We start from the raw sequence: 21,440 nt of genomic DNA, 5'->3' as shown, positions 1-21,440 counted from the left end.
CCTTAGGCTTTAACTCCCCTGTAAAATGAACAGGTTTGAGCTAGCTGTTCCCTGCACGGGACCACAGGGCACATTGCAGGAAGTTTACCATTCCCGGCTCCTAGCCACGTCCAACAGTGATTGTCACTGATTGTCACAATTTAGATAGCACCATGCATTTCCCATCGTGTGGTCCCTAAGAGGGCGGCACAGCCCTGGTTGAAAACCAGCAGGCTTCATGACCTCTTCAATCCCTTCCGGAGCTAGCATTCTGCTGTCCAAACTCTGAAGGTCTATTGTGGAAAACTCCTGTGACAGAGACAAATCTGTTTCTCAGCCTACCTCCCCCACGCCCTGGATATGCACCGGGTTGTATTTCTTGGGTTGTATTGTAACAGAGTTGTGGCCAAAGCACATGAAGAGAAGTGATCTACAACAGCTCCTGTGTTCACACAATTCACTCTGGTTCCTGTGCTTTCTCTCTCTCTTCCCTCATCTGCCAACAGGTGTTGAAGATGGCACAGTGGCCCATCAGTTTGGGGCCCAACTGTAACTCTGCAAGAAAGAAGCATCTGGCATGTTGGCACTGAGATTCCAGTGTGGGTCTGTTCTGTTACAGGAGCTAGCAGTGCCCTAACTAACACAACAAATGAAGTGCAGGCTGTGGACCCATGATTATGGAATTCACGGGTCTCACCATCACCCTGAAGCAGCCGGCTATACAGAACAGTGGAGGACTAGATCACAGTGTCAGCTAGCTGGCAATCCCTTGCAGGGCTGGAGCAAGTTTCTTCAGGGGGCTGTATGTGCTCTGAGTCAGCATCCAACATATGGTACTCTTTCTCCCCTAGTGAAGATCCATGGGAACAGGAATCAAAGAACAGAAATGGGAGTAGCACCCGTCATTATTAGCCACTAGCAAAACTTTTGCTTCCTGTTCCAAGCAGCAAGCAGTCTAATAGACATATCGATGAGCAAAAGAAGCCCAGCTTCAAAAGAATGTAAACTGTATGATTCCAGTACATGAAGTTCAAAAGTAAGGTGACAGAGGTCAGACAGCAGTTATCTCTGGAGGGGGCATGAGTTACTAAGGAAGAGTTTCCTGGGGTGTTGGAAATGTTCATTTCAGATATTTGTGAGCACACACACACACACACACACACACACACACACAGTGTTTGAATCTTAAAATATCATGCCGAGGTCAGAGAAAGGGAAGGGTTGAGAGGCATATACGAGTGTCCATAAACACAGTCCCGTGGGAACAGTGATTTAAAGGTGGACAATATAGACAGAGTGACCAACCTGCCTCCTTCTAGTCTATCTCCTCTGTAACTTCTCATGAGAAACACATTTTATTTTGATCCCAAGAAAAGATTAATTTCATCGTTTTTCTTAACCTTTGGGATGGATCGAGTGATGTCCTTTGGCATGAGTTAACTTACAGGGAAGCATCAGAGGGAATGGAACTATCTGCCCAAATTTCAAGTTACACAGACCCCAGCACGGGCCTTCCAAGAGCCCCACAGGCTGTCCTGCTTATATCCAAACTCAAGATGCTGGCTGGGTGCCAGTAACCCGCTGGGGATTCTGATGGAGCTGTGAACAATTCATGCCCCTGCAGGACCACAAGTTCTGGAAATCTGATTACTGCTCAATTGCTAAAGAGAAATGATGTGTGACTGAAAGCCTGAAACCCTTCTTCGTGTATTTTTTTTCCATAAAAGGGAACATCTTGGCAGGTGACTCTTCCACTGCGGGGGTGATATTAACAGGATGTTGAGCTGAGCATATTTGTCTGGATTTATGGAAGGTGAGGATGTTCTGTTCACCCTCCATGCATCAGGAGGCCTTACTTCACCTTATTTAATGCTTGTGTCAGTCTGTGAAGTAAGTCTTATTGTCCCCATTTTCCTGCTAAGGAAAGTGAAGTTCAGAATGATAATGCAGCCTGCCCAAGGTCACTTAGCCAGTATTCTCAAAACAGAGGTCTCTGCCTTGTTTTTGTTTTTTTTAATGTTTATTTATTGCTGAGACAGAGAGAGACAGAGCATGAGTGGGGGAGGGGCAGAGAGAGAGGGAGACACAGAATCCGAGGCAGAATCCAGGCTCCAAGCTGTCAGCACAGAGCACGACGCTGGGCTCGAACTGTGAGATCATGACCTGAGTCGAAGTCGGTCGCTCAACCCACTGAGCCACCCAGGCGCCCCGGTCTCTGCCTTGTTTTTAGAGAACATGGATCTGAGAACCATCATACCTAGGTTGCTGGTGCAGGCAGTTCCCCTCCATGACGGTCGTGCACAGTGTGAAAACCAGAGATAGGGGATGGCCAACCTGGAGAATAGTCACAAGACTGAAGAAAATGCTCCCCCGCACAAAGACGTAGCTGTGAGTGACCTCCACAGTCTACAGAACTGATGAACTTCATTAAGTCAGACCAACAGTGAGACACCCATAAGTCTGAGTAATTCCATAGAACAGGAAACTTTGTTATCTTTTTTAAGTCTTTATATTTTGCCAACCCTTTGTAAAAGGAGAGGACTATTCATCTCCTCTCACGGTAAGGAGTGAATGAGTATTCCTAAGAATAAAAGCACAAAGTGGGCAAGAAAGGAAGAGCTTATGAGGCATCTTCATGCTGACGTTTCTATTCATACTGTTTCTTTAAATGTTTAATACATCATGGTGAAGAAAGAGTATATCCCCACCTTACAAGATAAGGAAGTCAAAGTTCAGAGAAGGGCAGAATTTGTCCAAGGCCATACTGTAAGGAAATGGTTGAATTGATATAACAGAGAGAGCATTGAAGCCAGACAGCCTTGAGTGCAAATTCAACCCCATAATTCCTCATTTGGTGACCTTCAATAACTTATCTGACCTATTTGAACTTCGGTTTGGGGACCTAATAAATAATTTATCATTTACGATGCTTTGGGTTACATGTAATAGAAAACTCAAATCAAAATGCCTCAGATGATAAAACAATTTTATTATCTCACCAGGTAAGAAGTTCCATTGTCAGGTGTCTTCAGGTCTAATTACTTCAGTGAGTTAATGACATTGTTAGAGATTGAAGTTCTTCCCAATTCTCTGCTCCATCATCCTCAAAATGTCAGCTTTGTCCCACAGTCTAGTGGCCCTCATGATCCCAAGATGGCTACCACTGTTCCAGATACCACATTTCAGACAGGATGATATCCAGAGAAAAGAGAGAAGTAGGCTAGAAAGAAGTGGCAGGATATATTCAAGATGCTGAGTTGGAAAAATATGTAGCCAAGAATTCTTTACCCAGCAAGGCTGTCATTCAAAATAGAAGGAGAGACTAAAAGTTTCCCAGACAAACAAAAACTACAGGAGTTCATGGCCACTAAACCAGCCCTGTAAGAAATTTTGAGGGAGACTCTCTGAAGGGAGGGAAGACAAAAAAAAGCAAAAAGACCAAAAGCAACAAAGACTAGAAAGGACCAGTGAACACCACCAGAAACTCCAACTCTATAGGCAACATAATGGCAATAAACTCACATCTGTCAGTACTCACTCTAAACATCAATGGACTAAATGCTCCAATCAAAAGACATAGGGTAACAGAATGGATAAGAAAACAAGGTCCATCCATATGCTGTTTACAAGAGACCCATTTTAGACCTAAAGTCACCTTCAGATTGAAAGTAAGGGGATGGAGAACCATCTATCATGCTAACAGTCAACAAAAGAAAGCCAGAGTAGCCATACTTATATCAGACAATCTAGATTTTAAAATAAAGACTGTAACAAGAGATGAAGAAGGACATTACATCATAATTAAGGGGTCTATCCACCAAGAAGATCCGACAATTGTAAACATTTATGCTCCAAATATATGCACCCAAATATGTAAATCAGTTAATCATAAACATAAAAAAACTCATTGATAATAATATCATAATAGTAGGGGACTTCAATACCACACTTACAACAATGGACAGATCATCTAAACAGAAAATCAAGAAGGAAACAATGGCTTTGAATGACACGCTGGACCAGATGGACTTAACAGATATATACAGAACATGTCATCCTCAAGCAGCAGAATACACATTCTTCTCCAGTGTACATGGAATATTTTCCAGAATAGATCACATACTGGGACACAAATCAGCCCTCAAGAAGTACAAAAAGATTGAGATCATACCATGCATATTTTCAGACCACAACGCTATGAAACTCGAAATCAACCACAAGAAAAAATTTGGAAAGATAACCAAAGAACATCCTACTAAAGAATGAATAGGCTAACCAAGAAGTTAAAGAGGAAATTAAAAAGTACATGGAAGCTGGGGCTCTCTGGGTGGCTTAGTCGGTTAAGCATCTGACTTCAGATCAGGTCATGATCTCACACTCCGTGAGTTTGAGCCCCACATCAGGCTCTGTGCTGACAGCTCAGAGCCTGGAGCCTGCTTCAGATTCTGTGTCTCCCTCTCTCTCTGCCCCTCCCCTGCTCATGCTCTGTCTCTCTCTGTCTCAAAAATAAATAAAAACATTTAAAAAAAAAGTACATGGAAGCCAATGAAAATGATAACACCACTGCCCAAAACCTCTGCGACACAGCAAAGGCAGTCATAAGCAGGAAGTATATAGCAATTCAGGTCTTCCTAAAGAAGGAAGAAAGGTCTCAAATACACAACCTAACCTTATACCTTAAAGAATTGGAAAAAGAACCACAAATAAAACCCCAAGCCAGCAGAAGATAGGAAATAATAGATTACAGCAGAAATCAATGCTATTAAACCCAAAAACAAACAAACAAACCAGTAGAACAGATCAATGAAACCAGAAGCTGTTTCTTTGAAAGAATTAACAAAATTGATAAACCCCTAGCCAGTTTGATCAAAAAGAAAAAGGAAAGGACCAAATAAAAAAATATCAAGAATGAAAGAGAGATCACAACCAACACAGAATACAAACAACAGTAAGAGAATATTATGAACAATTACATGCCAATAAAATGGGCAATCTGGAAGAAATGGACAAATTCCTAGAAACATATCAACTACCAAAAATGAAACAGGAAGAAACAGAAAATTTGAACAGACCCATAACCAGTAAAGAAATATAATTAGTAATCAAAAATCCCCCCCAAAACAAGAGCCCAGGGCCAGATGACTTTCCAGGGGAATTCTACCAAACATTTAAGGAAGAGTTAACACCTATTCTCTTGAAACTGTTCCAAAAAATAAGGAAAACTTCCAAACTCTTTCTATGAAGCCAGAATTACTCTGATTCCAAAACCAGACAAAGACCCCACTAAAAAGGAGAACCACAGACCAATTCCCCTAATGAACATGGATGCAAAAATCCTCAACAAGATACTAGCCAACCAGATCCAACAATACATTAAAAGAATTATTCACCACGACCAAGTGGGATTTATACCTGAGATGCTGGGCTGGTTCAATATCCACAAAACAATCAATGTGATACATCATGTCAATAAAAGAAAAGACAAAAACCACATGATCTTCTCAATAGATCCAGAGAAAGCATTTAACAAAATACAGCATCCTTTCTTGATTAAAAAAAAAACAAAACTCGAGAGTAGGGATAGAAGGATCATACCTCAAGATCATAAAAGCTATATATGAAAGACCCACCAATGATATCCTAAATGAGGAAAAAGTGAGAGCTTTCCCCCTAAGGCCAGGAACACGACAGGGATGTCCATTTTTACCACTGTTAATCAACATAGTATTGGAAGTCTTAGCCTCAGCAATCATACAGCACAAAGGAATAAAAGGCATCCAAATCGGCCATCAGGAAGTCAAACTTTCACTCTTCTCAGATGACATGTTACTCTATATGGAAAATCCAAAAGATTCCACCAAAAACTGCTAGAACTGATCCATGAATTCAGCAAAGTCGCAGGATATAAAATCAATGCACAAAATCAGTTGTATTCCTATACACCAATAATGAGGCAACAGAAAGAGAAATCAAGGAATCTATCCCTTTTACAATTGCACCAAAAACCACAAAATACCTAGAAATAAATCTAACCAAAGAGGTGAAAATTCTATACACTGAAAAATATAGAAAGCTTATGAAACGGATTGAAGAAGACACACAAAAAAAAGGAAAAAAAGTCCATGCTCCTGGATAGGAAGAACAAATATTGTTAAAATGTCAATACTACCTCAAACAATCTACATATTCAATGCAATACCTATCAAAATCATACCAGGATTCTTCACAGAGCTAGAACAAACAATCCTAAAATTTGTATGGAACCAGAAAAGACCCCAAACAGCCAAAGCAATCTTGAAAAAAGAAAACCAAAGCAGGAGGTATCACAATCCCGGACTTCAAGCTATACTACAAAGCTGTAATCATCAAGACAGTATGGTGCCAGCACAAAAACAGACACTCAGATAAAAGGAACAGAATAGAGAACCCAGAAAGCGACCCACAAACATATGGCCAACTAATCTTTGACAAAGTAGAAAAGAATATCCAAAGGAAAGAATATCCAAAGGAATAAAGACAGTCTCTTCAGCAAGTGGTGCTGGGAAAACTGGACAGCGGCATGCAGAAAAATGAACCTGGACCACTTTCTTACACCATACATAAAAACAAACTCAAAATGGTTGAAAGACCTAAACGTAAGACGGGAAGCCATCAAAATCCTCAAGGAGAAAGCAGGCAAAAACCTCTTTGACCTTGGCCACAGCAACTTCTTACTCAATACGTCTCCGGAGGCATGGGAAACCAAAGCAAAATTGAACTACTGGGACCTCATCAAAATAAAAAGCTTCTGCACAGTGAAGGAAACTATCAGCAAAATTAAAAGGCAACCGACGGAATGGGAGAAGATACTTGCAGACGACATATCAAATGAAGGGTTAGTATCTAAAATCTATAAAGAACTTGTCAAACTCAACACCCCAAAAACAAATAATCCAGTGAAGAAATGGGCAAAAGATATGAATAGACACTTCTCCAAAGACATCCAGATGGCCAAAATGACACATGAAAAAATGCTCAACATCACTCATCATCAGGGAAATACAAATCAAAACCACAATGAGATGCCACCTAACACCTGTCAGAATGGCTAACATTAACTCAGGCAACAACAGATGTTGGCGAGGATGTGGAGAAACAGGATCTCTTCTGCATTGTTGGTGGCAATGCAAGCTGGTGCGGCCACTCTGGAAAACAGGATGGAGGTTCCTCAAAAAACTAAAAATAGAACTACCCTACGACCCAGCAATTGCACTAGTAGGTATTCATCCAAGGGATACAGGTGTGCTGTTTCGAAGGGACATATGCACCCCATGTTTATAGCAGCACTATCAACAATAGCCAAATTATGGAAAGAGCCCAAATGTCCATCGACGGATGAATGGATAAAGAAGATGTGGTATAGATATACATTGGAGTATTACTCGGCAATCAGAAAGAATGAAATCTTGCCATTCGCAACTACGTGGATGGAACTGGAGGGTATTATGCTAAGTGAAATTAGTTGGAGAAAGACAAAAATCATAGGACTTCTCTCATATGAGGCCTTTAAGAGACAAAACAGATGAACATAAGGGAAGGGAAAAATAATATAAAAACAGGGAGGGGGACAAAACGTAAGAGACTCTTAAATATAGAGAACAAGCAGAGGGTTGCTGGAGGGATTGTGGGAGGGGGGATGGGCTAAATGGGGAAGGGGCATTAAGGAATCTACTCCTGAAATCATTGTTGCACCATGTGTTAACTAACTTGGATTAAATAAATAAATAAATAAATAAGGAAAAAAAGCCTATGCCAAAAATGGGTCTCCCTAGAAGGCTGCTAGGATATCTCAGAGAATCAAAAAAGGGCTGCAAGGACTAGGAAGTCAAGTCCAGTGAATATCCGCGACAGGAGCCTGTAGCCAGGATCACTGTTGATATGTCAGCATACACCATCTCCCTCTCTCCTCTCCTTTCCTCCCTGGATTTCTGTCACTTTTGCTGAAAGTTGCCAGTTCCCCAGGGCTAGGCTATGGGGATGGGGGTCAGCTGACCCCTCCAAGGGCAGGCCAAGGAGAGAGCCAGCTTGCAGCCATAGCCCAGTATACCTCCATCTCGTGAAGCTCTTGGCCAAAGGGGCTCCAGACCACAGCACACATTTCCCCAGCTACCTACCCAGGGTTGTGAGCCCCGCTGTGACTCAAAGGTCACCTGCATCTTCAGCTCCTATGTGTTGCTGCCTTCCTGCCCCATGTACAGGTGTCTCTCTGCCTTAAAGCATCACACTGACCCGGGACGTATACTCAGCCCCCTGGCAGGGCAGGTCAAAGGCTCCAGGAAGTTAACCCCCACAGGAGCGGCCCCAGACCAGTCAGAGAAGCCATCCCCAGGCTCCTCGCCCCACAGGGGACATTGCTCAGATGTGTCTTACCTGATCTCGCAGAGGGTCCCCTTTGGAATGGAGCCCTGATTGTCCACAGCCTTAACCCTCTCATTGACTGACCCCTTAATGACTTTTCTCCCTTCCCCACCCACCCCCAATGTGACTCCAGGGATCAGCTCTCAGATAAGCTATTTGCACCAAAATCTGTCTCATTTTGACGTAACTCCTGCCCAAAACACACCTTTAATTTATACCAAAAAAAACCAAGACATCAAATAGAGATGTCACTACCGCTTCACTTCACACAAATACACAAGTTCAAATACAAGAGGAAGGGCAGCCTTCAGTGCCTGACACTGACCCCAGGGCCACTGTGTGCCACAGGGGGAGCCCAGGGGTGGGGTGAGCCCAGGGTGCAGGGGTGCGGAATGCAGGTTCAAGTCTCTTTTCCCCAGAGTTTTCATACATTGCCCCTGACTTGCTCAGATCCTTTTAAACTCCTCTAAGGCTGTCTTTGGGGTCGGGGTGGGGGTGGGGAGGTACTATGAACTGTCCAACCAGCGAGCATCACGCGCAACACTTACTGACTTCTGGGCGAGCACACTGTCATGGCTCTCGGGCTCTCTGGTCCTGTGGAACCGAGGGTCTTACTTGCCTTCAGGGCCTTCCGGAAACCCTCTGCTTCTTCCTCCACGAGACCAACTGGCCTCACCTGCAGGACCAGCCCTCCGTTGTGTATAGACCAGAGCTGAGCCAGTAGAAACGGGGGCTCACCTGGGTCTGCCTGAGGAGGCTTCCCTGCCCACCTGCACAGACCTACCAAGAAAATGAGTCACCCACCTGCCACCTTGATCTCCCTTTCTATTCCTCAGAATCCCGCCTTTGCATTTACTGTTCCATCCGCCTGGAAGACTTTTCCTCCAGCTTTGTGTCGCTGGTTCAACTCATCGCTTCGTGTCTCAGCTCAGCACCACCTCTCCCGGAGAGGCCTTGGCTAAAGAGCGCTTGTAAAGTGGTTCCCAGCACCTCCTGGTTAACTTCCTTCATGAGTACTTATCGCCACGGGAAGGGATCTTGTCACTGCCTTTCTTCCTTTGTTGTGTGTCCCCAGCCCAGCATCCTCCCTGGAGCTCTGAGCAGGGAGCTTGCATAGCTTCTTTCTAACACCTGAACTGTTACCTGCTGTGATGGGCAGAATTCAAACACGGCCCCCAAGATTCCCATCCCTGGTGTCACATATATTCTCTCAGTTCTGCAATCAAACACTTACATGTAGGTGCCACCATGAAGGGATTTTGCAGATTTAATTAAGGTAAAATAAGAGGAGTATATGAGGGTGGCCTGACCTAAGCACATGAGCCCTTAACTCTGACTCTAGAGACCAGATACAGAGAAGTCAGGGGGAGTCACACTGCAGATTCAACACAAGGAAGATTCTCCACGACTTTGGAGATAGAGGGGACACATGTCGGGGAATGCAGGCAGCCTTTAGGAACGAGAAGAGCTCCCGGCAAGACGGTCAGCAAGGAAACCAGGACCGTAAGGGTCTGGATTCTGCCACAAATATACGAGCCCAGAAGATGCTCAGCTCTGGGTGACAAGCAGCTGTCAGGACACCTTGATGTTAGCCTTAGACGACTCTGCGAAGAGAACCCAGTTATGCCACGCACGGACTTCAGATCCACGGAACTGGATGTTGTTTTAAGCCACAAAGTCTGTGGTAATTATTACATAGCAATAGACATCCAACACGCATGGAACATTTTATTATATGCATAAAAACCGATCAAGTGTCAGTTTTTCAGACTCAGTAACATTCCTCCACCACAGACACCAGGCTGACTATTGAACTATTGTCCCTGGGGGCGCCTGGGTGGCTCAGGCTGTTAAGCATCCGACTCTTGATTTCGGCTCAGGCCATGATCTCACGGTTTGTGAGTTCGAGCCCTGCATTGGGCTCTGCGCTCACAATGCAGAGCCTGCTTGGGATTCTCTCTCTGCCCCTCCCCAGCTCTCTCTTTCTCTCAGAATAAACTATTGTCTCTGAGTTCCAAACCCACCCTTCTCTGCCCCATCTGTGATGGTGGGCTGGATTAGATGCCCCTGCATGGCTGTGTTGGGGAGGGGTGATTCCTAGAACAAAGGAAGGAAGAAGGGGCCATGACCACCCACCTCAATCATTATCACCCAAACACATTCAAGTGGCTTTTTGAAATGTTTCTGTGTCATCCTACACACAGGTACTCCAGCACAAGATGCTTTCCCTCGGAAATATACTCATAATCAACCTAGGACAGTAAGTCCTGATGTTCTCAGAACATTTCCCCGGGTGAACAACAGTTAACAGGACTGGGGGGCGGGGAGGGGGCCAACAATAGGATCCTGTTTACTCTTGTGAAAAGAAAATATGTGCCTTCCTCTTTCAAGTTGAGAATTCCCTAAGAGCAAGGAGGAATAAAAAGTGAAACACTGCCACCCACTGGATGGAAAAAGCCTGCAGAGGAAATTCAAAGTACTCCCGCCGTTCAAGGCCCCAGCATCCTACTGGACTTTAAACCGAAACATCAGCACTCCAGGGGCATGGACGGTGACTTTTCAAACACCAGCAAGAAAATCACTGAGAGATCAAGTTAAAAGAAAAGTTTAATCGGGCAACCGTGCCCCTTTTGGCATTCTGGATTTACAATAGTGTCCAAAAAACGGCAACAATGGTCTGAAGACAACTTCTACTGCACAATCCTGCTTTAGAAGTAAGTAGGTGCCTGCTTGGAGAGTGGAAAGCATTTGTTGTTTTCTCTCTCGGGCGAAACATACGAAACAACAAAACATTTTAAAGCAGACTTGGCATTTTACAAAGTTCTGTCCTTTTTCTCCTGCACCAAGAGAAAAATCACACTCCTGATGATTTGGGCCTAAGAACAGGTCTCTTAAGATTTACTAAAGACAGAAGTTCACCATACTTTCATTGGGAGATTTTTGAATCGAGAAAACAAGCTAATTTTTCATGGGCTTTATTTTAAATAAGTGTCACTTTTATTCAGTTGGTCTTAAGGGACCACTTAAGTTTTTGATCTTCTTGGGTTTTTTTTTGACAAATAACTGAAGATGCCATGTATCAATGAGGGAAGTTGAGCATTAATAAGGCTTTGGGGGGTGACAGTGGGGTTCATGAGGTCCAGAGACAAGGACCAAGAAAGAATTCCTGAAGATGTCTTTGGTGCAAAAAAGGTGATTTTATTGAAGCAGGGGACAGGACCCGTGGGCAGGAAGAGCTGCCTCAGCAGAGAGACTGGTTTTATACTGTGGAGATGGGGGAGGTAAAGTCCAGGGGAAGTTTCCAGTAAGACTTTCATATGCTAAAGAAGACTCCCAGAATAAGAGGCCTCGCTATTGTCAGGCTAAGGGTTGTTTTTCCCTCTAGCAAAGCATTAGCATTAATACAGTAGGGAGTTCCTAGAGAAACATTTTACTCGGCCAGCCTCAAGTATTTGCCAATGGGCTGCAGGTTATAAGGAAATCTAGTTCTATTTCCTTCTGCCTTTGTTTCCCACATCGCTGTGGACGGGTGATGGAGACTTAGGTCCTGCAGGACTATGAGCTCTATCAGTTATCCATTTGCTTTTCCCCTTTCCTTTGTTCTTGGGCAGCCAGGAGTGCCTGAGGAATATCACATATGCCACCTGGGGGTGGAGTGGGGAGGGTGGGGGCGGTGTTTGTGACCTGTCAGCTTGTCTTATGCTCCCTCATCAGTCATGAAAAGTATACATTTGAGATGAGAACATTTAAGATGAAAAAATCCTAACCGTGTAACGTGAAATGGAAAAAGCAAGGGACCAAGCTTAATGGAGAGGATGGTTCCAGATAGTTCCAGGTGTCTACCTATGTCTATGTCTGTGTATCCGTGTGTGTGGGGGAAAGTCCTGCAAAGAAACACGCCAAAATCTCCCAGTGTTCAACTCTGCGCAGTGAGATTATGGTTGACATTGTCTTCTTCATTTTTTCCTGCATTTTCCAATTTACACAGTGAAAGCGAATTGTGTCCTAATTAGAAAAAAAACCTGTGACTTAAAAAGCTTTCTAAAAATAATATAGGGGCGCCTGGGTGGCCCAGTAGGTTAAGCCTCTGACTTTGGCTCAGGTCATGATCTCGCAGTTTGTGAGTTCCAGCCCCACTTCAGGCTCTGTGCTGACAGCTCAGATTCGGATTCTGTGCTTCGGATTCTGTGACTCCCTCTCTCTCTGCTCCTCCCCCACTCACACTCTGTTTCTCTCTCTCTCTCAAAAAGAAACATTAAAAACAATTTTTTAAATAAAAATAACATAAAAGTTTAAGCGATTGTATAGGCCATGGCTGATGGCGATTTTAAAATACGTGTATATCCCTAATTGCTGCCACAGTTGGAATAGTCTAGGTCAGCAGTTGTAATCATTTTGGTCTCAGGGCTCCTTTATAATATTAAAACTTATTTATTGAGGCCTGCAAAGAGCTTTTGCTTGAATGGATTATATTTGTATCTATTGATATTCAGTAGAAATTAAAACCGAAAAAGTCTGAGCATTTTTTAAATTCAGCTAAAAATAAAATAATAAATCCATTGCATGTTTACATAAACAACACACTGAACGAAAAATAACTATGTTTTCCAAAGAAAAAGTACTTTTAGTGAGAAAATGAGCATTGCTGTATGTCCTTGCAAATCTCTTTAATGTCTGGTTACTAAAGGCAGCTGGATTCTCATGTGCTTCTGATTTCACCTGTCATGAGACATTATTTTGGTTAAAGTACATGAGGAACATCTTGCCTCACAACAAATACGTTATTTGGCAAAGAGAGGAAGGAATTTAATAATCTTTTCAGATAATGGCAGATATTCCCTTTTTTAAAAAATTTTAAGTTTTTTTTTTTTTTCTTTGAGAGAGAGGGGCAGGGAGGGGCAGAGAGAGAGAGGAAGAAAGAGGATCCCAAGCAGGCTTCCCAATGGCAGCGCAGAACCCGACCCGGGGCTCAAACTCAAACGGTGAGACTATGACCTGAGCGGAAGTCAGACACTTAACCCACCTAGCCACCCGTCATTTTTTAGCTAATTTTTTTTTTTTTTTTGCTACTATAACCAAAACTGCAGTGCATATCCTCCTACACATATGTCCAAGTATGTCTAAAAATAATATGCCCAGGGGTCATAATGTATCAAAAAGCATAGTGTATTCTGATATATTCAAATTTCCCTCCAAAGAAAGTTACAATAATTTACCTTCCAGCTAATACTATGCATGCTGCCTTAGACCTTCACGAACACTGGGGATTACCATCTTTTTCATTTTTGCCCGTGTGTTGGTTGGGTGCAAAATGCTACCTCACAGTAGTATTAGTTTGTGTTTAATTAGGAATTGATGTGTTTTAATTTTTGTTAGCTATTCTATTTCTTTTCCTATGAACTGCCTATTCATACATTTTTCCCATTTTTCTTCTCTAGCTTGCCTTTTTTTTTTCTTAAAAGAGGTTTTTGTATAGCAAATGCAGCAGGCACAGAGATGCAGCCCTCCAATCTCCCTTCGTAGAGCTGTCCAGCTGCAAAGAAGGTGGTCTCCGGAGTCGAGGAGGGGAGACAGGCATGGCTTCCTTCACTACTATGCTAATAAGCCATTTGCAGATTTTAGGCTCCCCAAGGAGGAATGCTTCCTCCAGGGAGCACCACAAAGCCTCCACTGAACTGGTAGTTAGAGGCTGCCACCTGGCCACGTTGGATTTCTCATGTCATTGAAAGAACAGGTAACCAAAGGTTTGGGGTTGGGGGGGGGGGGGGGGCGTTGGTCACTGAACTGGCCAAGTAACTCTGGTTAACCACCGAGGATAAACTGAATCACTACCACACAACAGGCAACATAAGTTCCAGTTTCCAGCTTCTCTCCCTCGGTCAGGCTGTGCCCGATCCTAAGAGTCTGAGTCTTAGTATCACCAGGAACCTCCTCCCAGCTCCTGGGGGGTGGTGCCTTCTCCTTAGTGGTCAGCTTCCTGACTCCCGAGGGCTCCTCCTCCATGCGTCTAGGTTCTGGTAACGCTAACCTCTTTCCAGGTTTACTTCAGACCTGGGGGTGCTAGAGTTCCTGCAGTTATTAACTGTGTTATGTCAGTTTTCCTTTTTCCCCCCAAAACTGTTCCACTGATTCCTTCTATCTTACTTATCTCTATTAAAATAATTAGTGCAGCTTCTTGAGGCACCTGGGTGGCTCAGTCGGTTAAGTGTCCGACTTTGGCTCAGGTCATAATTTCATAGTTCGTGGGTTGGGAGCCCCGCAATGGGCTCAGTGCTGACAGCATGGAGCCTAGCACCTGCTTCGGATTCTGTCTCCATCTCTCTCTGCCCTTCCCCCCGCCCCAAATAAATAAGCATTAAAAAACTTTTTTTTAATAAAAATAAAATAATTAATGTGGCTTCTATTTTCTAAATAAACTCTGATAGACAAATGAAATTCTCCACAGAAGTGCTGCATAAATTCTTACAACCTCATTGCTAGGAACTTTTATGCCTTTGCTATATAGTATCTTTTAAGATATTTAATTTTTGTTTATTCCTGGTGAATAGAGATGCAATTAATTTTGATCTGTGATTATACATCTACTCATGTTGTACTTATTATTTCTAATAATCCACCAGGTTAATTTGTTTCCTATATAAAATTATACTATCTCTGGATAATGGCTTTTTCTTTCATTCTTTGCAAATCTTTTTTTTTTTTTCTTCACTGCTAGAACCTCCCACATATGATTTAATAAAAGTAGGAATTATGGGTATCCTAATCTAGTTGGATTCAAAGGCAATGCTTCTAACACTTCACCATTAAAATGCTGTTTGTTGTAGGTTTCTAGTAGTACATCAGATTGAGGAAGTTCCTTTCTCCTCTTAATTTGCTAAAAATATCATTGTCTTTTTTTCTTCAATTGGGTGTTGCATTTTATCAAAATCAATTTCCACATCTATTGAGATGATCATATAGATATATTTTAACTTTAGTGACATGAATTGTATTAATAGATTTGTTAAATGAGCCCTACATTCCTGGAATATGCTCAACTTGCTATATTTTGTAAATTTCACAGGGGTACAATTTGCTAAATATTTTGCTTACAATTTTGCAACTACATTCATGGGTGAGATTAGACTGTAGTTGGCCTTTCTTGGCCCACGCTTCTCTGAATTTGCCCTGAAAGTTATACTAGCTTCATAGAATGAGTCTTTTCTCCTTTTTACTTAACAGAAGAATTTGCCTAAGTTGAAATTATCTATTCTTTGAAAGTTTGGTAGAACATATCTATAAAATTATTTAGATTAGGTGTTTTCTTCGTAAGATTTTAAATTACTGATTTAACAGTTACAGGACTGTTCAGACTTTTGGTTTCTTCCTGAATCACAATTTTACTAAGCTACACTTTTTATAATTTTGTCAATGCTTTCAAATTTACCAGCATAAACTGTCATACATTCTTTTTTTTTTTTTTTAAGTTTTATTTATTTTGAGAGAGACAGAGCAAGTTGGGGGGGGGTGGGGAGGGAGAGGGTAGGGAAGAGAAAAAAAATCCCAAGCAAGCTCCATGCTGTCAGAGTGGAGTCCACCACGGGGCTCAAACCCATGAACCTGAGATCATGATCTGAACCAAAATCAAGAGTCACTTAACCGACTGAGCCACCCAGGCACCCCAATTGTCATATATTCTTGTACTTTTTTAAACTCTACCAGATCTATGGTGATGACCCCTTTTTAATTCCTAATGCTACTTTGGTTTCTTCTTTCTTATGATTAATCTAATTTATCTTTTGGCAGTGGGCTTCCTGTTTGTAGTTTTTGTTTTCTAACTCACTAATATATCAGCAGTTAATCCTTTTATAAAAGAATTCTCCTTAAATGGTCCTGATTTTAATGTGTCATCTGCCTCCATTTGGGGCCCTGATAAGCTGTCCATCCCCAATAATGCTTTTTAGCTTAAGGTCTACTTTGTCTTATGTAAATATCAGGTTTCTTTTGGTACCTAGTTTCCTCGTCTATCTTTTCCATTATTTCACTTTTAACCCTTTCATGTTTTTAGGGTGTCTCCCGTAAACATCAAGTTGACAGGTTTGGGGGATATGGGATAGAATTCAACCTAACAATTTGGTTGTTCTTTTTTTTTTTTTCTTTTTAAGTTTGCAAATTTAGTCAATTTATGTGCACTGTGATTCCATGAATTTGGGCTGTTTCACCATATTCCTGCTTTATATTTGACCTGCTTTTCCTTCTCTATCCCACTCCCCCCCACAACCTTTTTCCTTATTTCCCTGTTCCGTATTCCCTTCTACCAATTTCAAAGTTATAGACTCTATTCCCTTAGTGTTACTCATATTTTATCATGCAGAATCCAAATCATTTCTAGCTACTTCCATGAACCATCTTCACAGAAGCAATCAATACATCACACATACATTGTTGCATATACTCAAATTTCGTACTTGCCCCTTTTATTCTCAACTAGCCAGAGTTACCAATAAAAGGCCAAATTGTGTGCCTTTCTGCTCAAAACCTAATGATTTCACACTTTAGTCCAAGTGCTTACAATGGCCACTAAGATACCAAACCTTCTGGCCTCTTCTCCTGCTACCAGATTTATCTGACAACCACCCTAGTTTCCTTACCCAGTCTTATCACATTTCCTGAAGTTCCTTGGACATGATACACATGCTCTTACCTGAGAGCCTTTGCACCGGTAGTTTTCTCTCCCTCAAGACTCTTTCCCAGACGGGCACATGGCTCACATTCTCATTAAGTCTGCATTTAAATGTCTCCCTCTCATTGAGGTCTTCTCTGACCAGTTACTGATGAAATACATTCCCATTCCTTGGTGTTTCCCATCCTTCTCACCATGACTTTTTTCCTATAGCAATTACCACCTACTAATGTGCTGTCCTATTTTGTTTAGTGTGTATCCCCACTAACTAGAATGTAAGCTCTAGGATATCTGGAATTAATGCACTGATCCATCCCTAAAAACTAGTATTTTGCCACTTAGTAAGTGTACAGTAAGTGTTGGGCGTGCAAGTGAAGAGTATTATTTACTATTTGAAAAGTATAGTGAGCATAGAGTGAACTCTATGTAAAACTTCTCCTGACTCACATGCTATTATCTTTTGGGGACTATTGTCCTGTTTCTTTTCCCAAATTAAACATTTTTATATTTATTCAGAAAAAATTGAGATTAATCAACATTTTAATCACCATCTTACACAGAGAAGCCTTCCTCACATTGCAAGAATTCCTTCTAGAATAATTCTCCTTTATTTGAATTTTTTTTTTTTTTTTTGAGCTGAGTCCAATAATAAACTCGGTAATGCATATTTGAAAACATAGGTCTTTTTCACCCTTGTTGAAAGATAATTTTTGCTGGACTCACAATTGTAGGCTAGCATTTTTTCCAAGTATTTTTGTGATTGAATTGTTTCCTAAATTCATTATTGATATGCATTGGATTCCTGTATCTCCAGATTCTTATCTTTCATCTGCTCTGGACAATTCTCAAACATTTTCTCTTTGGAATCTACCTCACTTCATCTTTTCATTTTCTTATCTGATCCCACAGACTAAAAGGACAATAGGAATGCAGGGATACTTCAGAGATACTGCGGGTTTGCTTCCAGACCACTGCAACAAAGAGAATGCAATAAAGTCAAATGAACTTTTTGGTTTCTTAGTGCATGTAAGTTATGTTTACATTATACTGTATGTCATTATACATAATTGTGTAATAGCATTGTCTAAAAGAATGTACATATCTTAATTAAAAAATGCTTTATTGATAAAAACTGCTAACCATCATCTGAGCTTTCAGTGACTTGTAACCACTGATCACAGATCACTATTACAAACATAATAATAATAAAAAGGTTGAAATACTGAGACAATTACCAGAATATGACACAGGGACACAAAGCGAGCAAATGCTGTTGGAAAAATAGTGCCGATACTTTCCCGACACAGTTGCCACAAACCTTCCTTTTGTAAAAAATGCAATTATCTGTGAAGCACAATCAAGTGGAGAGCAATAAAATGAGGTATGCCTCTACTATGTATAATAAATGCCCATAAGTTCAATAATTTAGATGAAATAGACCAATTCCTTGAAAGACACAAACTTCCAAAACTCAAGAAAGAAAGAAATAGCTAACCTGAGTATATCTATTAAAGAAATTTAACTTATAGTTCAAAATCTTCCAAAAAAGAGAACTTTAGGCCCAGGTAGTTTCACTAGCAAATTCTACCAAAATCAGACTAAGGTATTACAAAACCACAAAACAACATTCTTCAGGAATATGGATATAAAAATATTAGCCAATCAAATCCAGCAATAGATAGAAAGGATAATCCATTGTGACCAAGTTGAATTCATACCAAGAATGTAAGGCTGATTAAAGATTCAAAAACTAATCTGTGGAATTCACCATATAGAGTCTAAATAAAAACGAATCATATGATAGTGAAAACATATAAAATCCAACATCTACTCATGATTAAAAAAAAAAAAAAACCAAACACCTAAGTAGAACTAGAAAGGAACTTCTTTAACCTAATGGTCATCTATTTAAAAATCTATAGCTAAGGGGAGCCTGGGAGGCTCAGTGGGTTAAAAGCATTTGGCTTTGGTTCAGGTCATGATCTCACAGTTTGTGAGTTCTGAGCCCTTCATCGGGCTCTCAACTGCCCACAGAGCCCACTTTGGATCCTGTCCCCCACTCTGTCTGCCCCTCCCAAGCTCATTCTCTCTCTCTCTAAAATAAATAAACATTAAAAAAACTTTTTAAAATAAAAAAATCTGTAGCTAACATCATACTTAATAGCTAGAGATGGAATGCTTTCCCCTAAGATGGGGGAGCAAGGTAAGGATGTCTGTTCTCACAATTTCTATTCAGTATCACACTGGTAGTCTTAAGCCAGTGAAATAATGCAAGAAAAAGAAATAAAAGGCATACACGTTAGAAAGAATAAAATGTCTTTATTCATAGACAACATAATCATCTATGTAGAAAATCTTCAAGAATCTACTAAAAAATTCACTAAGTGAGCTTGGCAAGACCAAAATGTACATGTCAGTCATATTCCTATACATGAGTAATGAACAATTTCAAATTGAAATATTAAAAAACTTCCAACAGCACAAAAAAATGAAGTACTTATGAAGAAATCTAACAGAAGATGTAGTTCATGTCTGCCGAAATCTATAAAACAGTGACCAAAAAAGAAGTTCTAAATAAGTGGACAGATACTGATTAGGGTGTCAGTTCTCCACAGCTTGATTTATAGATTCAATAACACTTTGAATAAACCCCTGCAAGTTTGTGTGTAGACACTCACAAGCTGAGTTTAAAATTTATATGGAAAGGCAAAGAACTAAAAAAGCCAAAATCAATTAAAAAAAAAAAAAGAACAAAGTTGGGGAAGACTCCTACTATCCAATTTCAGTGTGGCATTGGAAGGACAGACATTGATGAGTGCAGCAGAACAGAGAGCCGAGAAGCACACCCACACAAATGTCAACTGGTTTTTTAAAAACAGCTTTATTGAAGTATGACTTACATATAGTAAAATTCACTTGTCTCAAGTGTACAATGCAATTATTTTTTGGTAACATTTCCAGCAGTCCAGGAAGATGCTGTCTGCCCATTTGCACTCACTCCCCATTTCTATCTGTGGCAACGACCAATCTAGAGACCTATCAACTGACTTTTGATAAAGGTGTAATGGCAAGTCAATGAGGAAAGAAGTCTTCTCAAGAAATGGTGTTCTATGAACTGGATGTTCATGTGCAAAAACAAACCTTGACATACACCTCGCCCCATATATTAAAATGAGCTCAACAGGGGTCAAAGACCTACACATAAGACTATAAAACTTTCAAAAGAAAACAGGAAACATCTGCATGACCTAGCGTTCATGAGGAGTTTTTAGGTAACAGCACAGAAAGCACAATCCCTTTAAAAAAAAAAAAAAAAAAAAAAAAAAGCTAGACTTCATGAAAATTAAAAACTTTTGTTCTTGAACACATACTATTAAGAGAATGAAAAAACAAGTCAGATTGGGAGAAAATATTTGCAAAACACATCTGACAAAGGAATTGTACTCAAAATAATATACTGAACTCTTAAAACTCAGCAAAACCCAATTTTTAAAATATGGACAACTGATCTGCACAGACCCTTCAGCAAAGAAGGCATATGGGTGGCAAGTAAGCATATGGAGACAGAGATGCTCAACATCGTCTTTCGTCAGGGAAATGAGTATTTCAGCCACAAAGAGCTACCACTGCAACGGAAACTCTCATTCACCGCTGGCGGGGTGCAAAACTGCAATCATTTTGGAAGACAGGGTGGCAGTGTCTTTCTTATAAGATTAAACGTACACTTACCAAATGAGTTAGTTAACAAACCCACTCCCGGCAAACCAAATTATGTTTATTATGAAGAAGATAAACACATCTTGATTCATCCACCCAGCAAAGTTCTCAGCAACAGAAGGGACGAGCTACTTATTGGTTCACATGACACCATGAATTTAAAATGCATTCTGCATTGCTCTTGTAAGAGGCCAGATGAAAAAAGCTATGAATTGTACAACCTATTTACTTGACATTCCAGAAAAAGCAAAATTACAGGAATGGAAAACAGATAAGTGGTTGTGAGGGGTGGGGTGGGGTGGGGGCTGAGTACAAAGAGGAATTTTTAGGGTGATGGGACTGCTCTGGGTAGTACGGAGACGGTGGGTCCATAATCACAAACTTGTCAAAGCTCATGCAGAGTGGACTTTGTGGTGTGAAAAACCCAACAGGGATGTCAAGAGACCTCAAGTGGGGTGCGCAGTGTGACAAGTAACGTGTTTCACGAACGTATGACATAACCTCCACGAAGAAAGTGGGAAATAAAGGGAGCTGAACTAAGTTACTACGGAAAGTGGTACTTTGAGCAGATACCGTAAAGCTAAGGACAAGACAAGGACTTGAACACCGAATTCCATTTGTTGGTCCATTTTTCTCACAGGGGTACAACTTAACTATTCTAAAACCACTTTTTAAGTATTCTAAG

This window comes from Panthera onca, chromosome F2, assembly GCF_046562875.1.
Source record: "Panthera onca isolate mPanOnc1 chromosome F2, mPanOnc1 haplotype 2, whole genome shotgun sequence".
Classification (NCBI taxonomy): Eukaryota; Metazoa; Chordata; class Mammalia; order Carnivora; family Felidae; genus Panthera; species Panthera onca.
This window is presented reverse-complemented; position numbering follows the sequence as displayed.